The 21,062-nt window shown below is 60.8% G+C and overlaps 1 long non-coding RNA gene across 2 annotated transcripts; it reads right to left on the reverse strand.

Annotated features, from left to right (window-relative positions):
• Window positions 1-14,145: 14,145 nt before the first annotated feature.
• LOC139674052 (uncharacterized) lies at window positions 14,146-16,230 on the reverse strand. 2 transcript variants are annotated; one of them, XR_011698260.1, is made up of 3 exons: window positions 16,025-16,230; window positions 15,729-15,814; window positions 14,146-14,380 (listed from the first exon to the last, which is right to left on the reverse strand). It is a non-coding gene; the product is annotated as an uncharacterized lncRNA (long non-coding RNA). The 2 variants fall into 2 exon arrangements; XR_011698259.1 differs by having other exon boundaries at window positions 14,146-14,399; window positions 16,025-16,229.
• Window positions 16,231-21,062: the final 4,832 nt, after the last annotated feature.

Below are 21,062 nucleotides of genomic sequence, written 5' to 3' on the forward strand. Positions count from 1 at the left end.
GGGTCTCTGGGGATCTGTGGGGGTCCCTAGGGGGTCCTTGGGGGTCCCTGGGGGGTCCCTGGGGGATCTCTGAGAGTCTCTGGGGGTCTCTGGAGGGTCTCTGGGGGTCCCTAGGGGTCTCTGGGGGTCTCTGGGGGCATCTGAGGGTCCCTGGCGGGTGTCTGGGCGTCTCTGGGGGTCCCTTGGGGGTCTCGGCGTGTGTCTGGGAGTCCCTGGAGGTCTCTGAGAGTCTCTGGGGGGTCTCTGGGGTTCCCTGGGGGTCCCTGCGGGTCTCTGGGGGTCCCTGGGGGTCCCTGGAGGGGTCTGGGCGTCTCTGGGGATCTCTGGGGGTCTCTGGGGGCATCTGAGGGTTCCTGCGGGTGTCTGGAAGTCTCTGGCGGTCCCTGAGGGGTCTCTGCGGTTCCCTGAGGGGTCTCTGGGTGTTTCTGGGGGCCCCTGGGAGTCTCTGGGGGTGTCTGGGGGTCTGTGGGGGTCCTTGGGCGGTCCCTGGTGATCTATGGAGGGTCTCTGGGGGTCCCTGGGGCGTCTCGGCGGGTGTCTGGGAGTCCCTGGAGGTCTCTGAGAATCTCTGGGGGGTCTCTGGTGGTCCCTGGGGGGTCTCTGGGGCTTTCTGGTGGTCCCTGGGGGGTCCGTGGGGGTCTCTGGGGGTCTCTTGGTGTCTCTGGGAGTCTCTGAGGTGTCTGGGAATCTCTGGGGGTCCCTGAGGGGTCTCTGCGGGTCCCTGAGGGGTCTCTGGGAGTTTCTGGGGGCCCCTGGAAGTCTCTGGGGGTGTCTGGGGGTCTGCGGGGGTCCTTGGGCGGTCCCTGGTGATCTATGGGGAGTCTCTGGGGGTCCCTGGGGAGTCCCAGTGGGCTCTCTGGTGGTCCCTGGGGGGTCTCTGAGAGTCTCTGGGGGTCTCTGGGGGGTCCCTGGGGGGCCCCTGGTGGTCCGTGGGGGCGTCTGGGAGTCCCTGGGGGGTGTCTGGAGGTCTAGGGGGGTCCCTGGGGTGTCTGGGGGTGTCTGGGGGTCTCTGACAGTCTCTGGGGGGGGTCTCTGGGGGAAACTGGGGGTTCTCTGGGAGATCTCTGTAGCGTCCTGGGGGTCCCTGGGAGGTCCCTGGGTGTCCCTGGGAGTGTCTGGGAATCTCTGGGGTCTCTGGGGGTCCCTGTGGAGTCCCTGGGGGGGGTCCTCTGGGGGTTTTGGGGTCCCTAAGGCGGGTGTCCGAGGGGCGACATTTCGGGCGCCGGAAGTCCCCGAAGGGGGGGGTTGCCGAGGGGCGACACCTCGGGCGCCGGGGCTCCCCAAGGGGGTTCCCCGAGGGACGACATTTCGGGCACCGGGGATCTCTGTGGGGGTCTCTGGGGTTTCTCCGGAGCATCTCTGGTGGTCTCTGGGGTTCTCTGGAGGTCTCTGTGGGATCTATGGGGGTCTCTGGTGGATCTATGAGGGGTTCCTGTGGATCCCTGGGGTCGTCTGGGGGTCCCAAGGTGGGTCCCTGGGGGTCTCTGGAGGTCCCTGGGGGTCTCGGAGGGGTTTCTCGTGATCTCTGGAGGGGTCTCTGGAGGTCCCTGGGGGGTATCTCGTGATCTCTGGGTGGTCTATGGGGGTCCCTGGGGGGTCCCTGAGGGTCTCTGGGGGTCTCTGGGAGTCTCTGGGGGTGTCTGAGGGTCCCTGGGGGGTCTCTGGGGGGGTCTGGGGATTTCTGGGGGGTCCGAGGGGATCCCCAGGGGAGTTCTTTGGGGGTCCCTTGGGGGGGTCTCTGATGGATCTTTGAGGGGTTCCTGTGGGTCCCTGGGGGATCTCTGAGAGTCTCTGGGGGTCCCTGGGGGTCTCTATGAGTCTCTGGGGGTGTCTGAGGGTCCCTGGGGGGTCTCTGGGAGTCTCTGGGGGTGTCTGGGGGGTGTCTGGGGGGGTCCCAGGAGATCCACAGGGGAGTGTTTTATGGGTCACAGGGGGGGTCTCTGGGGATCTGTGGGGGTCCCTAGGGTGTCCTTGGGGGTCCCTGGGGGGTCCCTGGGGGATCTCTGAGAGTCTCTGAGAGTCTCTGGGGGTCCCTGGAGGGGTCTGGGGGTCTCTGGGGATCTCTGGGGGTCTCTGGGGGCATCTGAGGGTCCCTGGCGGGTGTCTGGGGGTCTCTGGGGGTCCCTCAGGGGTCTCGGCGTGTGTCTGGGTGTCCCTGGAGGTCTCTGAGAGTCTCTGGGGGGTCTCTGGGGGTCCCTGCGGGTCTCTGGGGGTGTCTGGGGGTCCCTGGAGGGGTCTGGGGGTCCCTGGGGATCTCTGGGGGTCTCTGGGGGCATCTGAGGGTTCCTGGCGGGTGTCTGGGAGTCTCTGGGGGTCCCTCAGGGGTCTCTGCGGTTCCCTGAGGGGTCTCTGGGAGTTTCTGGGGGCCCCTGGGAGTCTCTGGGGGTGTCTGGGGGTCTGTGGGGGTCCTTGGGCGGTCCCTGGTGATCTATGGAGGGTCTCTGGGGGTCCCTGGGGGGTCTCGGCGGGTGTCTGGGAGTCCCTGGAGGTCTCTGAGAATCTCTGGGGCTTTCTGGTGGTCCCTGGGGGGTCTCTGGGGACTTCTGGGGGGTCCGAGGGGATCCCCAGGGGAGTTCTTTGGGGGTCCCTGGGGGGTCTCTGGTGGATCTTTGAGGGGTTCCTGTGGGTCCCTGGGGGATCTCTGAGAGTCTCTGGGGGTCTCTGGGGGTCTCTATGAGTCTCTGGGGGTGTCTGAGGGTCCCTGGGGGGTCTCTGGGAGTCTCTGGGGGTGTCTGGGGGTTTCTGGGGGGTCCCAGGAGATCCACAGGGGAGTGTTTTATGGGTCACAGGGGGGGTCTCTGGGGATCTGTGGGGGTCCCTAGGGTGTCCTTGGGGGTCCTTAGGGGGTCCCTGGGGGATCTCTGAGAGTCTCTGGGGGTCTCTGGAAGGTCTCTGGGGGTCCCTGGGGGTCTCTGGGGGTGTCTGGGGGTCCCTGGATTGGTCTGGGGGTCTCTGGGGATCTCTGGGGGTCTCTGGGGTCATCTGGGGGTCCCTGGCAGGTGTCTGGGGGTCTCTGGGTGTCCCTGGGGGGTCTCGGCGTGTGTCTGGGAGTCCCTGGAGGTCTCTGCGAGTCTCTGGGGGTCCCTGGGGGTCCCTGCGGGTCTCTGGGGGTGTCTGGGGGTCCCTGGAGGGGTCTGGGGGTCTCTGGGGATCTCTGGGGGTCTCTGGGGGCATCTGAGGGTTCCTGGCGGGTGTCTGGGAGTCTCTGGGGGTCCCTCAGGGGTCTCTGCGGGTCCCTGAGGTGTCTCTGGGAGTTTCTGGGGGCCCCTGGGAGTCTCTGGGGGTGTCTGGGGGTCTGTGGGGGCCCTTGGGCGGTCCCTGGTGATCTATGGAGGGTCTCTGGGGGTCCCTGGGGGGTCTCGGCGGGTGTCTGGGAGTCCCTGGAGATCTCTGAGAATCTCTGGGGGGTCTCTGGGGGTCCCTGTGGAGTCCCTGGGGGGGTCCTCTGGGGGTCTCTGGGGTCCCCAAGGAGGTTGGCCGAGGGACGGCATTTCGGGCACCGGGGCTCCCCACGGGGTGGTTGCCGAGGGGCGACATTTCGGGCGCCGGAAGTCCCCGAAGGGGGGCGTTGCCGAGGGGCGACACCTCGGGCGCCGGGGGTCCCCAAGGGGGTTCCCCGAGGGACGACATTTCGGGCACCGGGGGTCCCCAAGGGGGTTCCCCGAGGGACGACATTTCGGGCACGGGGGATCTCTGTGGGGGTCTCTGGGGTGTCTCTGGAGCATCTCTGGTGGTCTCTGGGGTTCTCTGGAGGTCTCTGTGGGATCTATGGGGGTCTCTGGTGGATCTATGAGGGGTTCCTGTGGGTCCCTGGGGTCCTCTGGGGGTCCCAAGGTGGGTCCCTGGGGGTCTCTGGAGGTCCCTGGGGGTCTCGGAGGGGTTTCTCGTGATCTCTGGAGGGGTCTCTGGAGGTCCCTGGGGAGCATCTCGTCATCTCTGGGCGGTCTATGGGGGTCCCTGGGGGGTCCCTGAGGGTCTCTGGGGGTCTCTGGGAGTCTCTGGGGTGTCTGAGGGTCCCTGGGGGGTCTCTGGGGATTTCTGGGGGGTCCGAGGGGATCCCCAGGGGAGTTCTTTGGGGGTCCCTGGGGGGTCTCTGGTGGATCTTTGAGAGGTTCCTGTGGGTCCCTGGGGGATCTCTGAGAGTCTCTGTGGGTCTCTATGAGTCTCTGGGGGTGTCTGAGGGTCCCTGGGGGGTCTCTGAGAGTCTCTGGGGGTCTCTGGGGGTCTCTATTAGTCTCTGGGGGTGTCTGGGGGGTCCCAGGAGATCCACAGGGGAGTTCTTTGGGGGTCACAGGGGGGGTCTCTGGGGATCTGTGGGGGTCCCTAGGGTGTCCTTGGGGGTCCCTGGGGGGTCCCTGGGGGATCTCTGAGAATCTCTGGAGGTCCCTGGGGGGTCTCTGAGGGTTTCTGGGAGTCTCTGGGGTGTCTGGGAGTCTCTGGGGGTCCCTGAGGGGTCTCTGCAGGTCCCTGAGTGATCTCTGGGAGTTTCTGGGGGCCCCTGGGAGTCTCTGGGGGTGTCTGGGGGTCTGTGGGGGTCCTTGGGCGGTCCCTGGTGATCTATGGAGGGTCTCTGGGGGTCCCTGGGGGGTCTCGGCGGGTGTCTGGGAGTCCCTGGAGGTCTCTGAGAATCTCTGGGGGGTCTCTGGTGGTCCCTGGGGAGTCTCTGGGGGTCCCCGGGGAGTCCCAGTGGGCTCTCTGGGGGTCCCTGGGGGGTCTCTGAGAGTCTCTGGGGGTCTCTGGGGGGTCCCTGGGGGGGCCCTGTGGGTCCGGGGGCGTCTGGGAGTCCCTGGGGGGTGTCTGGAGGTCTAGGGGGGTCCCTGGGGTGTCTGGGGGTGTCTGGGGGTCTCTGGGGTCCCCAAGGGGGTTGTCCGAGGGACGACATTTCGGGCACCGGGGGTCCCCAAATGGGGGGTTGCCAAGGGGCGACATTTCGGGCGCCGGAAGTCCCCGAAGGGGGGGGTTGCCGAGGGGCGACACCTCGGGCGCCGGGGGTCCCCAATGGGGTTCCCCGAGGGACGGCATTTCGGGCGTTGGGGCTCCCCAAGGGGGTTCCCCGAGGGACGACATTTCGGGCACCGGGGATCTCTGTGGAGGTCTCTGGGGTGTCTCTGGAGCATCTCTGGTGGTCTCTGGGGTTCTCTGGAGGTCTCTGTGGGATCTATGGGGGTCTCTGGTGGATCTATGAGGGGTTCCTGTGGGTCTCTGGGGTCCTCTGGGGGTCCCAAGGTGGGTCCCTGGGGGTCTCTGGAGGTCCCTGGGGGGGTCTCTGTGGGGTCTCTGGGGCTTTCTGGTGGTCCCTGGGGGGTCCGTGGGGGTCTCTGGGGGTCTCTTGGAGTCTCTGGGGTCTCTGGAGGTCCCTGGGGGGTCTCTGAGGGTTTCTGGGAGTCTCTGGGGTGTCTGGGAGTCTCTGGGGTTCCCTGAGGGGTCTCTGCGGGTCCCTAAGGGGTCTCTGGGAGTTTCTGGGGGCCCCTGGGAGTCTCTGGGGGTGTCTGGGGGTCTGCGGGGGTCCTTGGGCGGTCCCTGGTGATCTATGGGGAGTCTCTGGGGGTCCCTGGGGAGTCCCAGTGGGCTCTCTGGGGGTCCCTGGGGGGTCTCTGAGAGTCTCTGGGAGTCTCTGGGGGGTCCCTGGGGGTCCGTGGGGGCGTCTGGGAGTCCCTGGGGGGTGTCTGGAGGTCTAGGGGGGTCCCTGGGGTGTCTGGGGGTGTCTGGAGGTCTAGGGGGGTCCCTGGGGTGTCTGGGGGTGTCTGGGGGTCTCTGACAGTCTCTGGGGGGTCTCTGGGGGTCCCTGCGGGTCTCTGGGGGTGTCTGGGGGTCCCTGGAGGGGTCTGGGGGTCTCTGGGGGTCTCTGAGGGCATCTGAGGGTTCCTGGCGTGTGTCTGGGGGTCTCCGGAGGTCCCTGAGGGATCTCTGGGAGTTTCTGGGGGCCCCTGGGAGTCTCTGGGGGTCTCTGGGGATCTGTGAGGGTCCCTAGGGTGTCCTTGGGGGTCCCTGGGGGGTCCCTGGGGGATCTCTGAGAGTCTCTGGGGGTCTCTGGAGGGCCTCTGGGGGTCCCTGGGGGTCTCTGGGGGTGTCTGGGGGTCCCTGGCAGGTGTCTGGGGGTCTCTGGGGGTCCCTGAGGGATCTCTGCGGGTCCCTGAGGCATCTCTGGGAGTTTCTGGGGGCCCCTGGGAGTCTCTGGGGGTGTCTGGGGGTCTGTGGGGGTCCTTGGGCGGTTCCTGGTGATTTATGGAGGGTCTCTGGGGGTCTCGGCGGGTGTCTGGGAGTCCCTGGAGGTCTCTGAGAATCTCTGGGGGGTCTCTGGTGGTCCCTGGGGGGTCTCTGGGGGGTCTCTGGGGCTTTCTGGTGGTCCCTGGGGGGTCTCTGGGGATTTCTGGGGGGTTCGAGGGGATCCCCAGGGGAGTTCTTTGGGGGTCCCTGGGGGGTCTCTGGTGGATCTTTGAGGGGTTCCTGTGGGTCCCTGGGGGATCTCTGAGAGTCTCTGGGGGTCTCTGGGGGTCTCTATGAGTCTCTGGGGGTGTCTGAGGGTCCCTGGGGGGTCTCTGGGAGTCTCTGGGGGTGTCTGGGGGTTTCTGGGGGGTCCCAGGAGATCCCCAGGGGAGTTCTTTGGGGGTCACGGGGGGGTCTCTGGGGATCTGTGGGGGTCCCTAGGGGGTCCTTGGGGGTCCCTGGGGGATCTCTGAGAGTCTCTGGGGGTCTCTGGAAGGTCTCTGGAGGTCCCTGTGGGTCTCTGGGGGTGTCTGGGGGTCCTTGGAGGGGTCTGGGGGTCTCTGGGGATCTCTGGGGGTCTCTGGGGTCATCTGGGGGTCCCTGGCAGGTGTCTGGGGGTCTCTGGGTGTCCCTGGGGGGTCTCGGCGTGTGTCTGGGAGTCCCTGGAGGTCTCTGAGAGTCTCTGGGGGGTCTCTGGGGGTCCCTGGGGGTCCCTGCGGGTCTCTGGGGGTGTCTGGGGGTCCCTGGAGGGGTCTGGGGGTCTCTGGGGATCTCTGGGAGTCTCTGGGGGCATCTGAGGGTTCCTGGCGGGTGTCTGGGAGTCTCTGGGGGTCCCTCAGGGGTCTCTGGGGGTCCCTGAGGGGTCTCTGGGAGTTTCTGGGGGCCCCTGGGAGTCTCTGGGGGTGTCTGGGGGTCTGTGGGGGTCCTTGGGCGGTCCCTGGTGATCTATGGAGGGTCTCTGGGGGTCCCTGGGGGGTCTCGGCGGGTGTCTGGGAGTCCCTGGAGATCTCTGAGAATCTCTGGGGGGTCTCTGGTGGTCCCTGGGATCTCTGGGGGGTCTCTGGGGTTTTCTGGTGGTCCCTGGGGGGTCCGTGGGGGTCTCTGGGGGTCTCTTGGAGTCTCTGGGATCTCTGGAGGTCCCTGGGGGGTCTCTGAGGGTTTCTGGGAGTCTCTGGGGTGTCTGGGAGTCTCTGGGGGTTCCTGAGGGATCTCTGGGAGTTTCTGGGGGCCCCTGGGAGTCTCTGGGGGTGTCTGGGGGTCTGCGGGGGTCCTTGGGCGGTCCCTGGTGATCTATGGGGAGTCTCTGGGGGTCCCTGAGGAGTCCCAGTGGGCTCTCTGGGGGTCCTTGGGGGGTCTCTGAGAGTCTCTGGGGGTCTCTGGGGGGTCCCTGGGGGGGCCCTGGGGGTCCGTGGGGGCGTCTGGGAGTCCCTGGGGGGTGTCTGGAGGTCTAGGGGGGTCCCTGGGGTGTCTGGGGGTGTCTGGGGGTCTCTGACAGTCTCTGGGGGGTCTCTGGGGGAAACTGGGGGTTCTCTGGGAGATCTCTGTAGCGTCCTGGGGGTCCCTGGGTGTCCCTGGGAGTGTCTGGGAATCTCTGGGGTCTCTGGGGGTCCCTGTGGAGTCCCTGGGGGGGTCCTCTGGGGGTCTCTGGGGTCCCCAAGGAGGTTGGCCGAGGGACGGCAATTCGGGCACCGGGGGTCCCCAAGGGGGTTGTCCGAGGGGCGACACCTCGGGCACCGGGGGTCCCCAAATGGGGGTCCCCAAGGGGCGACACCTCGGGCGCCGGGGGTCCCCAAGGGGGTTCCCCGAGGGACGACATTTCGGGCACCGGGGGTCCCCAAGGGGGTTCCCCGAAGGGCGACACCTCGGGCACCGGGGATCTCTGTGGGGGTCTCTGGGGTATCTCCGGAGCATCTCTGGTGGTCTCTGGGGTTCTCTGGAGGTCTCTGTGGGATCTATGGGGGTCTCTGGTGGATCTATGAGGGGTTCCTGTGGGTCCCTGGGGTCCTCTGGGGGTCCCAAGGTGGGTCCCTGGGGGTCTCTGGAGGTCCCTGAGGGTCTCGGAGGGGTTTCTCGTGATCTCTGGAGGGGTCTCTGGAGGTCCCTGGGGGGCATCTCGTGATCTCTGGGTGGTCTATGGGGGTCCCTGGGGGGTCCCTGAGGGTCTCTGGGGGTCTCTGGGAGTCTCTGGGGGTGTCTGAGGGTCCCTGGGGGGTCTCTGGGGGGGTCTGGGGATTTCTGGGGGGTCCGAGGGGATCCCCAGGGGAGTTCTTTGGGGGTCCCTGGGGGGTCTCTGGTGGATCTTTGAGGGGTTCCTGTGGGTCCCTGGGGGATCTCTGAGAGTCTCTGGGGGATCTCTGAGAGTCTCTGGGGGTCTCTGGGGGTCTCTATGAGTCTCTGGGGGTGTCTGAGGGTCCCTGGGGGGTGTCTGGGAGTCTCTGGGGGTGTCTGGGGGTTTCTGGGGGGTCCCAGGAGATCCACAGGGGAGTTCTTTGGGGGTCACAGGGGGGGTCTCTGGGGATCTGTGGGGGTCCCTAGGGGTTCCTTGGGGGTCCCTGTGGGGTCTCTAGGGGATCTCTGAGAGTCTCTGGGGGTCTCTGGAGGGTCTCTGGGGGTTCCTGGGGGGTCTCTGGGGGTGTCTGGGGGTCCCTGGAGGGGTCTGGGGGTCTCTGGGGATCTCTGGGGGTCTCTGGGGGCATCTGAGGGTTCCTGGCGGGTGTCTGGGAGTCTCTGGGGGTCCCTCAGGGGTCTCTGCGGTTCCCTGAGGCGTCTCTGGGAGTTTCTGGGGACCACCACCAGCCCAGCCAATCCCGGCCCGCCCGTCCCTGCCCTGACTCTCTTTCCCCAAGCGCGCTGGTTCTTCCAACCCCGCGGCTGCCGCCGCCGCCTTTCCGGGGGCGATCTCCTCTGCTCCCCGCCCTTCCCGCGTTCTCCCGGGACAATTCCCACCGGGAGATAACCTGGGGAGCTTCCACTCGCCCTTCGCTGGCCCCAACAGCCTCTGCCGAGCCTGCGGCAGCGAAGCCGCGGCTGCAGGAGCTGCGCCTGAGGAGAGTAGCAGGGCGGGGCCAGGCTGAGGGGCCGGGCCGCGATGCACTGGGCAGAGCTTGCCGAGATCGTACCGGATTGAAAAGGCGGGCTATCATTGGACGGAGCGGAGAAAGGCGGTCCGTGATTGGTGGGCCCGGCGCGGCCACGAGCAGCGATTGGCGGACCTTGAAGCTTCAGGCTTCCTTCCTTGGTTTCTCTTGGACTCCTGTTGTGTGTCACTGGGTCCCTGGGGATGTGGGGGTTTCTGTAGGACGCTGGAAGATCCTGGCGGTCCCCGGGATGCGCTGGGGGTCCCCAGGTCTCCGAGGCTGGCATTCCTGATGTGTAATTTATGTACATATGTAAAGTTTCTTGAACTTTAAAGCCTTGATCTTTGTTTAAATGGAAATTGTGTACTTATAGGCAGCATCTTAAAAATAAAAATCATTCACTTCTGTTATGGGTTCAAGATTTGGGTTGGAGGATTTTGCTGCTGGGTTCTTTTCTGAGGTTTTTTGGTTGGTTTTCTGGTGGCGTGCCTTAGGTTACTGTGGCTAAAAATGTGAAGAAGAATAAAGGTGAAAAACTCTTGAAGCATTTATATTGTAGTAAATAGTCAAAGGTTGCACTCTCGACTAAATACCATGTAAGAATATTGTTTTCAAAAAGCATAGAAATTAAAGGTAAATAAAAAAGAAAACACTGGAGAAAATCTGTTGATTTATTCATCTATACAATAGTCACTTGATCTTGGGTCCGAGGCATGGGGCAGCTATAGCAGCCTTGGGTTAAGAGCTATTTTCACATGTGCCCTACTTTTTTTAGGTTAGTTGTGGGCATTTGCATAATGAATGCCATTTATGTTTCTGGAGTGGTCTAAGTAGGATTGTGGAGTCCGCCAATAGGATCTTTGTTTGTGGAGCCAGCCAATAGGAGCTTTGTGGAGCCCACCAATAGGATGTTTGTGGAGCCCGCCAATAGGATGCCGTTCTTCCGGCGGGGAGGCGGGGCTAGCCCCGGGCGGGAGCTGCGTAACAATGACAGGCGCGCCCGCCAATGGGATGCCGTTCTGCCGGCGGGGAGGCGGAGATAGCTGAGGGCTGGACCCGACGAGACTGACAGGCGGGGCCCCCAATAGAATACCGTTCCTCCAGCGGAGAGGTGGGGCTAGCTGCGGGCGGGAGTCGGCGAAGACTGACAGGCGTTCCCGCCAATGAGATGTCATGTCGCCGGCGGGGAGGCGGGGCTACCCGCGGGGGGGAGCCGCCTGAAGACTGACAGGCACGCCCTCCAATGGGTTGCCGCGACCCTGGTGGGGAGGGGGAGCTAGCCACGGGCGAGACGACGCTAATGGGGGGCCGTACTCCCGACTTGCAGGCCGTTCCAGCGTCGTTGCTATTAATCGGCAAGCGCTGTGGCTTCCGCGGCAGCCAATGTGGACCCGCCGGGCGCTGCCGGCACCTCCGCGCCCTCCCTCCCGTCTCCGCGCTCGCCGGTCCCGCTCGACCCGCGACGGGGCCTGCACCGCCTCCCGCCTCCCCTCCTTGCCCGCTCCCGGCACGACCCCCGCCCCTCCGCCCCTCCGCCCCCCCGCCACAGGCGGGCTGAGCGGCCCCGCAGCCTCCGCGGCGCGGCCCTGGCCCGATGCCCCGGGTAGCGAGGGGGGCTGGAGGCGGCGGGCCCTGCAAAGGACACCCCCGAGGCAGCTTCACATTCCAAGTTGCTCTGGTCTCCCCCAGCTCTCCATTTCTTCTCTGCAGAGCACAGCTGGACTCTGCCGGCCCCGGAGACCTGGGGACACCCAGCACCTCCCGGGGTCCGCCACGGTTCTCCCAGGGACTTAAAACGACACCCCAAGACTTCCAGGTACCTCCAGGGTCCAACAGGAACCCACAAGAACCCCCAACACCCCTAGGAGGCCCCCAGAGTCTCCCACCATGCCCCGGAACCCCGGAACGCCGCAAAACAGCTCCAGGGATCTACAGGGAATTCTTTTTTTCATGGATTTGGATTGCACAGCCTCCTGTAAAAAATACAAAAAATAGAAAGCCTGCAAAATAAAACGAGGCGCCTCAAAACCTTCTGGGTTCCACCGAGGCTTCCCACACTCATCTATTTTTCGTGTCGTTTTCCTCGTTTTTTTTTTAATTTATTTGATTCTTTTGACTCCATTATCATTACCATTACAGGCCGTGCAGGGCGGCGCCGTCTTCCGCGCCCGCTGGCCACGCCCCCGCCCCGCTGGCCGAGCGGTCAAGGCGCCCGCCTGGGGCGCAGATGCCTCTGTCCAAACGCCGGTTCGAATCCCGGCCTCGGCCGCTCCCTCGGCCTCGCCGGCGCCGCCTGGCGGACACGGCCGAGAATTGCATTGCAGTCCAGCACTCTCCCAGTCGGGGATCGTCTCTTTCTCTAGAGCAGCGCTTTCCCCTCCACACCACCCAGCAGCGACCTCTGCGCCTGGCAGAGGCCTGAGGCATCCCACTCTAGGCTCTGGGCTTCCTTTCCTTTCTTCCACTGCAACCGTCGTGCCAAGCAAGGGTTAAAATCACACCCTGTAAGGGGAAACGCAATTACTGAAACAGAAATAAATGCCAACTACACACCACCTCACTGCCTAAAGGTCCCTCCCATCCCAACCCAGCCCACTCTGGGATTCCAGCACGATTCCACACTCTCTCCCTGCATTTATTTTGCACCATTTCCTCTCAAATTCAAATTCTCAAATTTAGGTGCTTTTTAAAGCAGTAATTTAAAAGTCATTGCAGGAATAAAAAGGGACTATAAAACATCCAAAAATCATTCCTACAGCCGTCAAATCATTATTAATTGGAAGACACTTCCCTCCTCTCTGTCCTTATTTGCTGGAAAACCTTACAATGCCAATTGCCTCTTTTTAGGGTGGTTTTCTTCCACAGCTCCTTTCTCCCAGGTCAAACCTCCTGAGATATTCAGGCCTTATTTGGAGGTAAATTTTTTTCCAGGGGGATTTTCCCACTTTTGAGCAGACCAGAGAAGATTTTCCAAGGTCCCCAAGACATTTCTGCACGTCACCTGTTACTGATTACAGAGCACAGGATAAGGCAAGAACAAATTTGGCAGCACTTAACACCTGGAGTTTTCTTTCTCCACAAATTGCTGCTGTTCCTCCTGGCTCTGGAGGTTCCTGCACGAGCCCTTGTCCCAGCCCTGCCACACACACACAAGAAGCAACAGGCACACAGGCGCTGCTTTCACAATTCCTGACCCAAACCCTTGCCTTTCCTGCCCAAAGCTGAGGGAAATCTGACAGAGTATTAACAAATCAGCTTTGCTGACAGCAGTCAGCGCTCCACTCCTTCGGACGTTGCAAAACTTTGTAGGGAACAGACCCAAATTCTAAAGCGCAGTCTCACTCTCTAACAGATTTTGTTAGAGAGAGAGTGAGCCGTGACTCATAGAACAGGAAAAAAAGACTGCACAAGGAATAACAGAAGGTTTCTCACAAAGAACTCAAGTTCCTCTTTCCCTCATCATGCTGGGACTGCAGGACCCAGCATTTAAAAGACCCTAGCATTTAAAAGACAATACAATTGTTACTGATTCTTAAACCTCTGCAACGTGGTTATTTCCCAGAGAACTGAACCAGCACTAAGCTACTCCCACATCCCTGCAGTGCTTTGGGGAGTAGCAAGATGATGTCCCACTTGTGCTTGGAAAAATTCAAGAGAAGGAAAAGTCAGTTCCCTTCTCTCTCTCTGATCCATAAACAAAGCAGTCCTGTAGGACAACGCAGGCTATTCACAGGAGGCCTGATTTAACAGGGATAACAATGGAAACAAACAAAGCCCCCCAAAACAGGAAGGTAAAATCATGCTGCTTTTCTAACAGGAGCACAAAAAACTCATTCAAGCCTGAAAGGAAATTACAAACCACAAGAAAAAGAACCAAAAGAAACGCTCTGCCTTGATACAACTCTCTGATCATTCCAAAGGAAATTCTCCACAGATCATAAGCAATTACCAATCATTTCGCCTCTGTAAATAAATAAGGACTTGGGTTTCTGTTCAGGTGCTGGATGTGTCCATTGAGGGTTCAGGGGTACCGTGGGGTAGTTTAGGGCTGATCCTGCTGAGAGAATGCAGTCTGATAGCCTGGAGTATCCTCTCTGCCAGTGAAGTGCTCCTTGTCAGGGGTTGTGTCATGCCATCCTCAGGCAGCTCAAACAAGCCAAGGAGGGAGGGCCTGCAGCAAAGGAATCCTGGGGGGAGAGGGGAGGGGAACAGTGAACAGGTGAGGACAGCCTGTGCTTCACAAGAATGCTCAGATTACCTGGAACCCCTTTGCAGGGACTTGCTTAACTCCTGGCACCGTCCCTGTCCCAGGGAAGCTGCACTAGGACTGTGGGTCTGGGTCCTTTCCAGGCACAATGCAGCTGCTCATATTAACAGCATCAGCAATGCCCTCATTTTTTAGCAGCTCAAATTGCTGTGATACAAACCCAAGAATAGCAATTCTTTTCCAGATTACAGCTTTTCTCTAAGTACATTCAAAAAGAGTTCTAGTCCTGGATCCGGTTACTGTCATTCAGTTCAGGCTACCTGAGCCCCCAGACTGCTGGACTGCCTTTCAATCTCCAGAGCTTTCCCCCAGATTCCACTTTCAGGCTAAGACACTACAGCCTGTCAGGTTGTGAGTATTCTCAGGCCTCCTGACTAGGACAGTTACAAGTCAAAAGTGGGCCCAGCTTTCCAGAAGGAATGCAAGCTGACAGTAGCCTAATTCCCTTCAGTGGAGCTCTACTCAGCCAAATCCAGGCTCAAACACAGCTCAAACCAGCTCTGCCATTTGCTTTGAAAACACACTTCCCTTTGTGCAGTGAAGGATGAAAAGGTATGAAAAGCCTCAAGCTGAGTCTCACCACAACAGTGGGCCTGAAGAAATGCCAAAGGAGTTTATTGGAGGGGCCTATTCTGGTGAAAGCTCCTACTTTCCAGACCTCCAACAGCATCACCAGCAGACCCTGAAGAAGTGTGGCACCTACCACAGCTTGGGGTACTCAGTGTCCATCACGGGAGGACATTCTGTTAATGTCTTGGTGATGCCAACAGCACGGATCTGCTTTTCAACTTGTCCCAGACTCTTTCTGGATTTCAGGAATCATCATTTTCTGCAAAACCATTCCAAACCTGTTAGTGTGACATTTAGAGAAAATGTCTTAGAATGATTTATCACCCTATGGTGACCAAAGAAAAGCAGAAACCACACAAAGCACCAGGAAACAGAGAACACAAGACAATTTGTTTCTTAACAATTGCTGCCCTCTTACATAGATGTTTGCACATACAAACTTGTTACAAAGGATAAAAACCAGAGACAGCAATCCTTCCCTTTTATGACCCGCTCAGGAGATCAGTAACTTGAACTATCAGTGAGGAACTGTGGGCAGAAAATCAGAAATGAACCCCAAAAGGAGAGGCACCCGGGCAGTCAGATTAGCGCCAAACCTCCTTTGCCATTTCAGCCAGAGAGACAACTCTTTCCTGCTTCAAAGGCAAAAACTGCACAGCAGCCTGAAATACAACCCAAGCCAACAGAACACACTCCCTTTGGCTGTATGCTGCCAAGTATTTCCTGCAGAGCTCATGCCCCATTTCCTGTGCCATACTAGTTAATGAAGAGGAGAAAGCAACGAGAAAAAGGATGAAGTAAAACTCCAGATGAAAACAAGAGAATTGCTTTAGAGTCAGCAGCAAAATGCATTCTAAGAAGGAGACAGAAAGGGCAGCCTTCATAAATGTTCCCTTTTACTGAAGGGCATTAAGTTGCTGCTCCAAAGTTTGCCTAAAAACTGCTCATCTTCTCGGGCACCACAACACTGAAACGTGGAACGCTGGAAGCACCATTTCCATTTGGTTGGTGGAACACCACTGGAAGAACCCTGTAATTCTTGCTCCTCTACAGGAGGCATCAAGCAGATTTTAAAGGATTAATAACAGACCTTGTGTGATCTGTGTAGAGATAACATCACGAATTTCATCAGCATGGCCATCTGCCTGGGGATGATTTCAACAATGTGTCACAGCTTTGACAGAGGAACGTAAACCCTTCCTCAGAACTTTATTCCCATGAAGGCCAAAATGACACAAAAGCATGGAATGTTTCCCAGCATGAACACAAACTGCAGAGAGCAGTGGTCAGAATGGCTGTGCTGTGTGGCAGGGCAAGTGTGTTGCTATTAGCTGGAGATTAAATGGAGACACTTTCAGACAAGTAACGACATCACACACACCAGGAAAGGAGGAGAACTACACAAGTCCTTTAGTTCCATTCCCTCAGTTTTCATGGAGTGTCACCTGCTGTGGCCACTGCCCTTTATGCCCCCTTGACTACAGAGCATTTGGAGCAAGTCCCTGGAGCCACCAGAGTCCCACCCATGTACAGGATGCCTGATCTGTGCAGCTGCACACTCTGAACCACTCGTGTCACAGTGGAGCTTTTCAGAGCAAGGAACTTACTTTTGATAAGTTTTGTTGGTTTGGAACTTGGAAGTCTTTGGAATAGCAGAATGAAGACCTGTTTCCTGTACCAGTCAACTGATTCACTGGAAATTTAAAAGAACAGTTATTCAGTTCACAGTGGGCTTTGACTGGTGCTGTCACTTTACAGAAAACACAGATAAAGTTGTTCCCATCTCTTTAACTGATAAATGTGACATTTTTGCTCCTGAAGTGTTAACCTTTGGCATGACTGCACACTGCAGAACCAAAGCCCACAGAAGTCAGTTTTGAATGCAATTTGAGCTCATACTCACGGGGGCATATGCTCCATGATGCTGTTTAGCAGGTCAAAGCCTTGGGGATCACTGGCTTTCAAGGCAATCAGCTTCAGGAATCCCCCCAACACTCCAGGCTGCAAGGAAAGCAAACATGAAGCTCTAGGCAACTGTTCTTCCTAAGTGGCCCAGCAGAAAGTTGGCTCTGACCATCGAAGACACGCACCAGTGCAAAAGCATCCCTAACCTAAACCAGGATTCTGATCCTGCAGTGCAGGACAAGGAAGACACGTTGTGGCTCCTTCTCAGTCACTCACTCACTCACTCCCTCACTCACTCACTCCACTCACTCACTCCCTCACTCACTCACTCACTCACTCCACTCCCCAACTCACTCCACTCACTCACTCACTCCCTCCACTCACTCACTCACCCCCTCCACTCACTCACTCACCCACTCACTCACCCACTCACTCACTCACTCCACTCACTCACTCACTCATTCACTCCCTCACTCACTCACTCACTCACTCATTCACTCCCTCACTCACTCACTCACTCACTCACTCCACTCACTCACTCACTCACTCACTCCACTCACTCACTCACTCCACTCACTCACTCCACTCACTCCACTCACTCCACTCACTCCACTCACTCACTCCCTCACTCACTCACTCCCTCACTCCCTCACTCACTCACTCACTCCACTCACTGACTCATTCACTCACTCATTCACTCACTCACTCACTCACTCACTCACTCACTCCACTCACTCACTCCCTCACTCACTCACTCACTCTCCTCAAGCCTGTTCTGAACACAAGCCCTGAGAGTTCTGCTGGTCCACATGTTCCACAGGAAGCAAACAAGGTAAGAAAATTCTGGGAAACTGCCACTTGCCAAAACCAAGTGCAGGAATTTTCCATCTCGGCTGACAAAAGCACAGGAGCCCAGGACTCACCTCACCCCCAGGACGGGAAAGCACCCACCGAGCTGCACGCAGAGTATTTGTCCGTGCATGGAGTGCCACTGAGGCCCAGCCCAGCCCAGCCCCTGCCCCGCGGCCCCGGCACTCACGATCTTGGCGGCGGCGCTGCGGGCGATGGTGCCGGCGCCGCGCTCCAGGAACGCCTCTGGAGCAGCCGCACCGGCGGCGGGATGTTCCCCGCGCGCTCCCGCGGCACCGGCTGCGGCAGGTGCGGGAAAACAGCGCCATGAACGAACACGGGATGTGGCATCGAGCAGGAGAGGCAGCACTGGCGACGGCGCTCCGAACTCCGCGCCTGCGCAATAGCGACACCGCTCTGTACGCCGCGCGTGCGCAGTAGAGACGGCGCTCTGTACTCCGCGCCTGCGCAATAGCGACACCGCTCGGTACTCCGCGCGTGCGCAGTAGAGACGGTGCTCCGTACTCCGCGCATGCGCAGTAGCGACACCGCTCAGTACTCCGCGCGTGCGCAGTAGAGACGGCGCTCTGTACTCCGCGCATGCGCAAAAGCGACAGCGCTCTGTACTCCGCGCGTGCGCATTTGGGACGGCCCGCTGTACTCCGCGCATGAGCAGTACCGACGGCGCTCCGTACTCCGCGCTTGCGCAGTACCGCCGAAGCTCTCTAATCCGCACGTGCGCAGTAGCGATGCAGATACCGCTGCCCAAACGCGGGTTCGAATCCCGCCCTCGCCGGCCCTTCAGCTGCGCTGCCCCGCCTGGCGGACATGTCCAAGAACTGCATCGTAGTCCAGCCCCCACCACCTCCAATGCCCGCCGGGGGTCCCCAAAGGGGGCTTGCCGAGGGGCGACAACTCCGGTTCCGGGGTTCTCCAAGCGGTGCTTGCCGAGGGGCGACACCTCGGGCGCCGGGGCTCCCCAAGGGGGGATTGCCGAGGGACGACAGTTTTGGGCACCGGGGGTCCCCAAGGGGGTTCCCCGAGGGACGACATTTTGGGCACCGGGGGTCCCCAAGGGGGTTCCCGGAGGGACGACATTTTGGGCACCGGGGGTCCCCAAGGGGGGTTCCCGAGGGACGACATTTTGGGCACCGGGGGTCCCCAAGGGGGTTCCCCGAGGGACGACATTTTGGGCACCGGGGGTCCCCAAGGGGGTTCCCCGAGGGACGACATTTTGGGCACCGGGGGTCCCCAAAGGGGGTTCCCGAGGGACGACATTTTGGGCACCGGGGGTCCCCAAGGGGGTTCTCCGAGGGACGACATTTCGGGCACCGGGGGTCCCCAAGGGGGGTTCCCGAGGGACGACATTTCGGGCACCGGGGATCTCTGTGGGGTTCTCTGGGGTGTCTCTGGAGCATCTCTGGTGGTCTCTGGGGTTCTCTGGAGGTCTCTGTGGGATCTATGGGGGTCTCTGGTGGATCTATGAGGGGTTCCTGTGGGTCCCTGGGGTCCTCTGGGGGTCCCAAGGTGGGTCCCTGGGGGTCTCGGAGGGGTTTCTCGTGATCTCTGGAGGGGTCTCTGGAGGTCCCTGGGGGGCATCTCGTGATCTCTGGGCGGTCTATGGGGGTCCCTGAGCGTCTCTGAGGGTCTCTGGGAGTCTCTGGGGGTGTCTGAGGGTCCCTGGGGGGTCTCTGGGAGTCTCTGGGGGTGTCTGGGGATTTCTAGGGGGTCCGAGGGGATCCCCAGGGGAGTTCTTTGGGGGTCCCTGGGGGGTCTCTGGTGGATCTTTGAGGGGTTCCTGTGGGTCCCTGGGGGATCTCTGAGAGTCTCTGGGGGTCTCTGGGGGTCTCTGGGGGTCTCTGGGGGTGTCTGAGGGTCCCTGGGGGGTCTCTGGGAGTCTCTGGGGGTGTCTGGGGGTTTCTGGGGGGTCCCAGGAGATCCACAGGGGAGTTCTTTGGGGGTCACAGGGGGGGTCGCTGGGGATCTGTGGGGGTCCCTATGGGGTCCTTGGGGGTCCCTGTGGGGTCTCTGGATGGTCTCTGGGGGTCCCTGGGGGTCCCTGGAGGGGTCTGGGGGTCTCTGGGGATCTCTGGGGGTCTCTGGGGGCATCTGAGGGTCCCTGGCAGGTGTCTGGGGGTCTCTGGGGGGTCCCTGGGGGGTCTCGGCGTGTGTCTGGGAGTTCCTGGAGGTCTCTGAGAGTCTCTGGGGGGTCCCTGGGGGTCCCTGCGGGTCTCTGCGAGTGTCTGGGGGTCCCTGGAGGGGTCTGGGGGTCTCTGGGGATCTCTGGGGGTCTCTGGGGGCATCTGAGGGTTCCTGGCGGGTGTCTGGGAGTCTCTGGGGGTCCCTCAGGGGTCTCTGCGGGTCCCTGAGGGGTCTCCGGGAGTTTCTGGGGGTCCCTGGGAGTCTCTGGGGGTGTCTGGGGGTCTGCGGGGGTCCTTGGGCGGTCCCTGGTGATCTATGGGGAGTCTCTGGGGGGTCCCTGGGGAGTCCCAGTGGGCACTCTGGGGGTCCTTGGGGGGTCTCTGAGAGTCTCTGGGGGTCTCTGGGGGGTCCCTGGGGGTCCGTGGGGGCGTCTGGGAGTCCCTTGGGGGTGTCTGGAGGTCTAGGGGGGTCCCTGGGGTGTCTGGGGGTGTCTGGGGGTCTCTGACTAGTCTCTGGGGGGTCTCTGGGGGAAACTGGGGGTTCTCTGGGAGATCTCTGTAGCTTCCTGGGGGACCCTGGGGGTCCCTGGGAGTGTCTGGGAATCTCTGGGGTCTCTGGGGGTCCCTGGGTGGTCCCTGGGCGGGTCTCTGGGGGTCCCCAAGGAGGTTGTCCATGGGGCGACACCTCGGGCGCCGAGGCTCCCCAAGGGCGTGCTGGCTGAGGTGCGACACCTCGGGCGCCGGGGTTCCCCAAGGGGGTGTTGCCGAGGGGCGACACCTCGGGCGCTGGGGCTCCTCGAAGGGGGGGTTCCCGAGGGACGACATTTCGGGCACCCGGGGTCCCCAAGGGAGGTTCCCGAGGGCCGACATTGCTGGGCTGTGGGCAATGGGGGTCCCTGAGTTCCCCAGGCACCCCCTGACCACTCCTACCTCCCCTTACCACTCTGTGACTCCTCTGAGACCCACAATCCACTGTGAGACCCCCCTCATTTCTCTCTGACTTCTCCTGGATCGCTTTGGACCCTCCTGAACTCCCCTGGACCCCCCTGAATCCCCCTTGGACTTTCCTCAACTCTCTTGGACCACCTTGCACCACCCCCCAGCCCCCCTTGACACTCTCAAAAGCCTTGGACCCTCTTGAATCACACTTGGACTCCCCTGGACCCCTCCAAACCCCCTGAAGCCCCCTGGACCCCTCTCAAACCTGCCTGGGACCCCTTGGACCCTCCTTAGACCCTTCTGGACCCCTTCGAACCTTTCTGGACACCTCTGAGACTCCCCTGGACACTCCTGGACCCCCCCCAAAACCCCCTGGACCCTCCGAATCTCTCCTGGACCCCCTTGGACCCCTCTGAAACCCCCTTCCACTCCCTTAAAACCCCCTGGACCCTCCTGAACATTCCTGGACCATCTTGAATCCTCCTAGGGCCCCCATGGACCACCCCCTCATACCCCCAGGGAAAACCCCTGGACCCTCCTGGACCAACTTGAACTCTCCTGGACCCCCCAAAACACTTTGGACCCCTCTGGACCCCCCTGGGCCCTCTCGGACTTCCCTGGACGTCCCATGTCCCCTGCATGTCCCCCCATATCCTTCCCATGTACCCAATGTTCCCCCCATGTTTCCTCCATGTCCCCTGCGTCCCCCATGTCCACGCCATCTCCCTCATGTCCTCCCCATGTCCCCTCGACGTACCCCCATGTCCCCCTGATGTCTTCCCATGTCCCCCTGATGTCCCCCCATGTCCTCCCCGTGTCCTCCCCCCATGTCCTCCCCTTGTCCCCCCATGTCCCCCCAATGTATGTCACTCCATGGCCTCCCAAGACACGCAGCTGCCAGCACAGGACACACACAAATCCCTCCGAAATTCTGGAACACAACATTCCTCTGCAGGGCTGAAAACAAGACGGAGAGGCTTTTTTCCTTTCCGTAGGTGGACTAATGCCCCCAAAACCAGGGAGCTGGGACAGTGGCTGCTCCCTGCACTCTGCTGCACTTTCCACAGCTCCTTCGTTGACTTCCTGGTGGATTTGTGCATCCTCTGA

This window comes from Pithys albifrons, chromosome 7, assembly GCF_047495875.1.
Source record: "Pithys albifrons albifrons isolate INPA30051 chromosome 7, PitAlb_v1, whole genome shotgun sequence".
Taxonomy (NCBI): domain Eukaryota; kingdom Metazoa; phylum Chordata; class Aves; order Passeriformes; family Thamnophilidae; genus Pithys; species Pithys albifrons.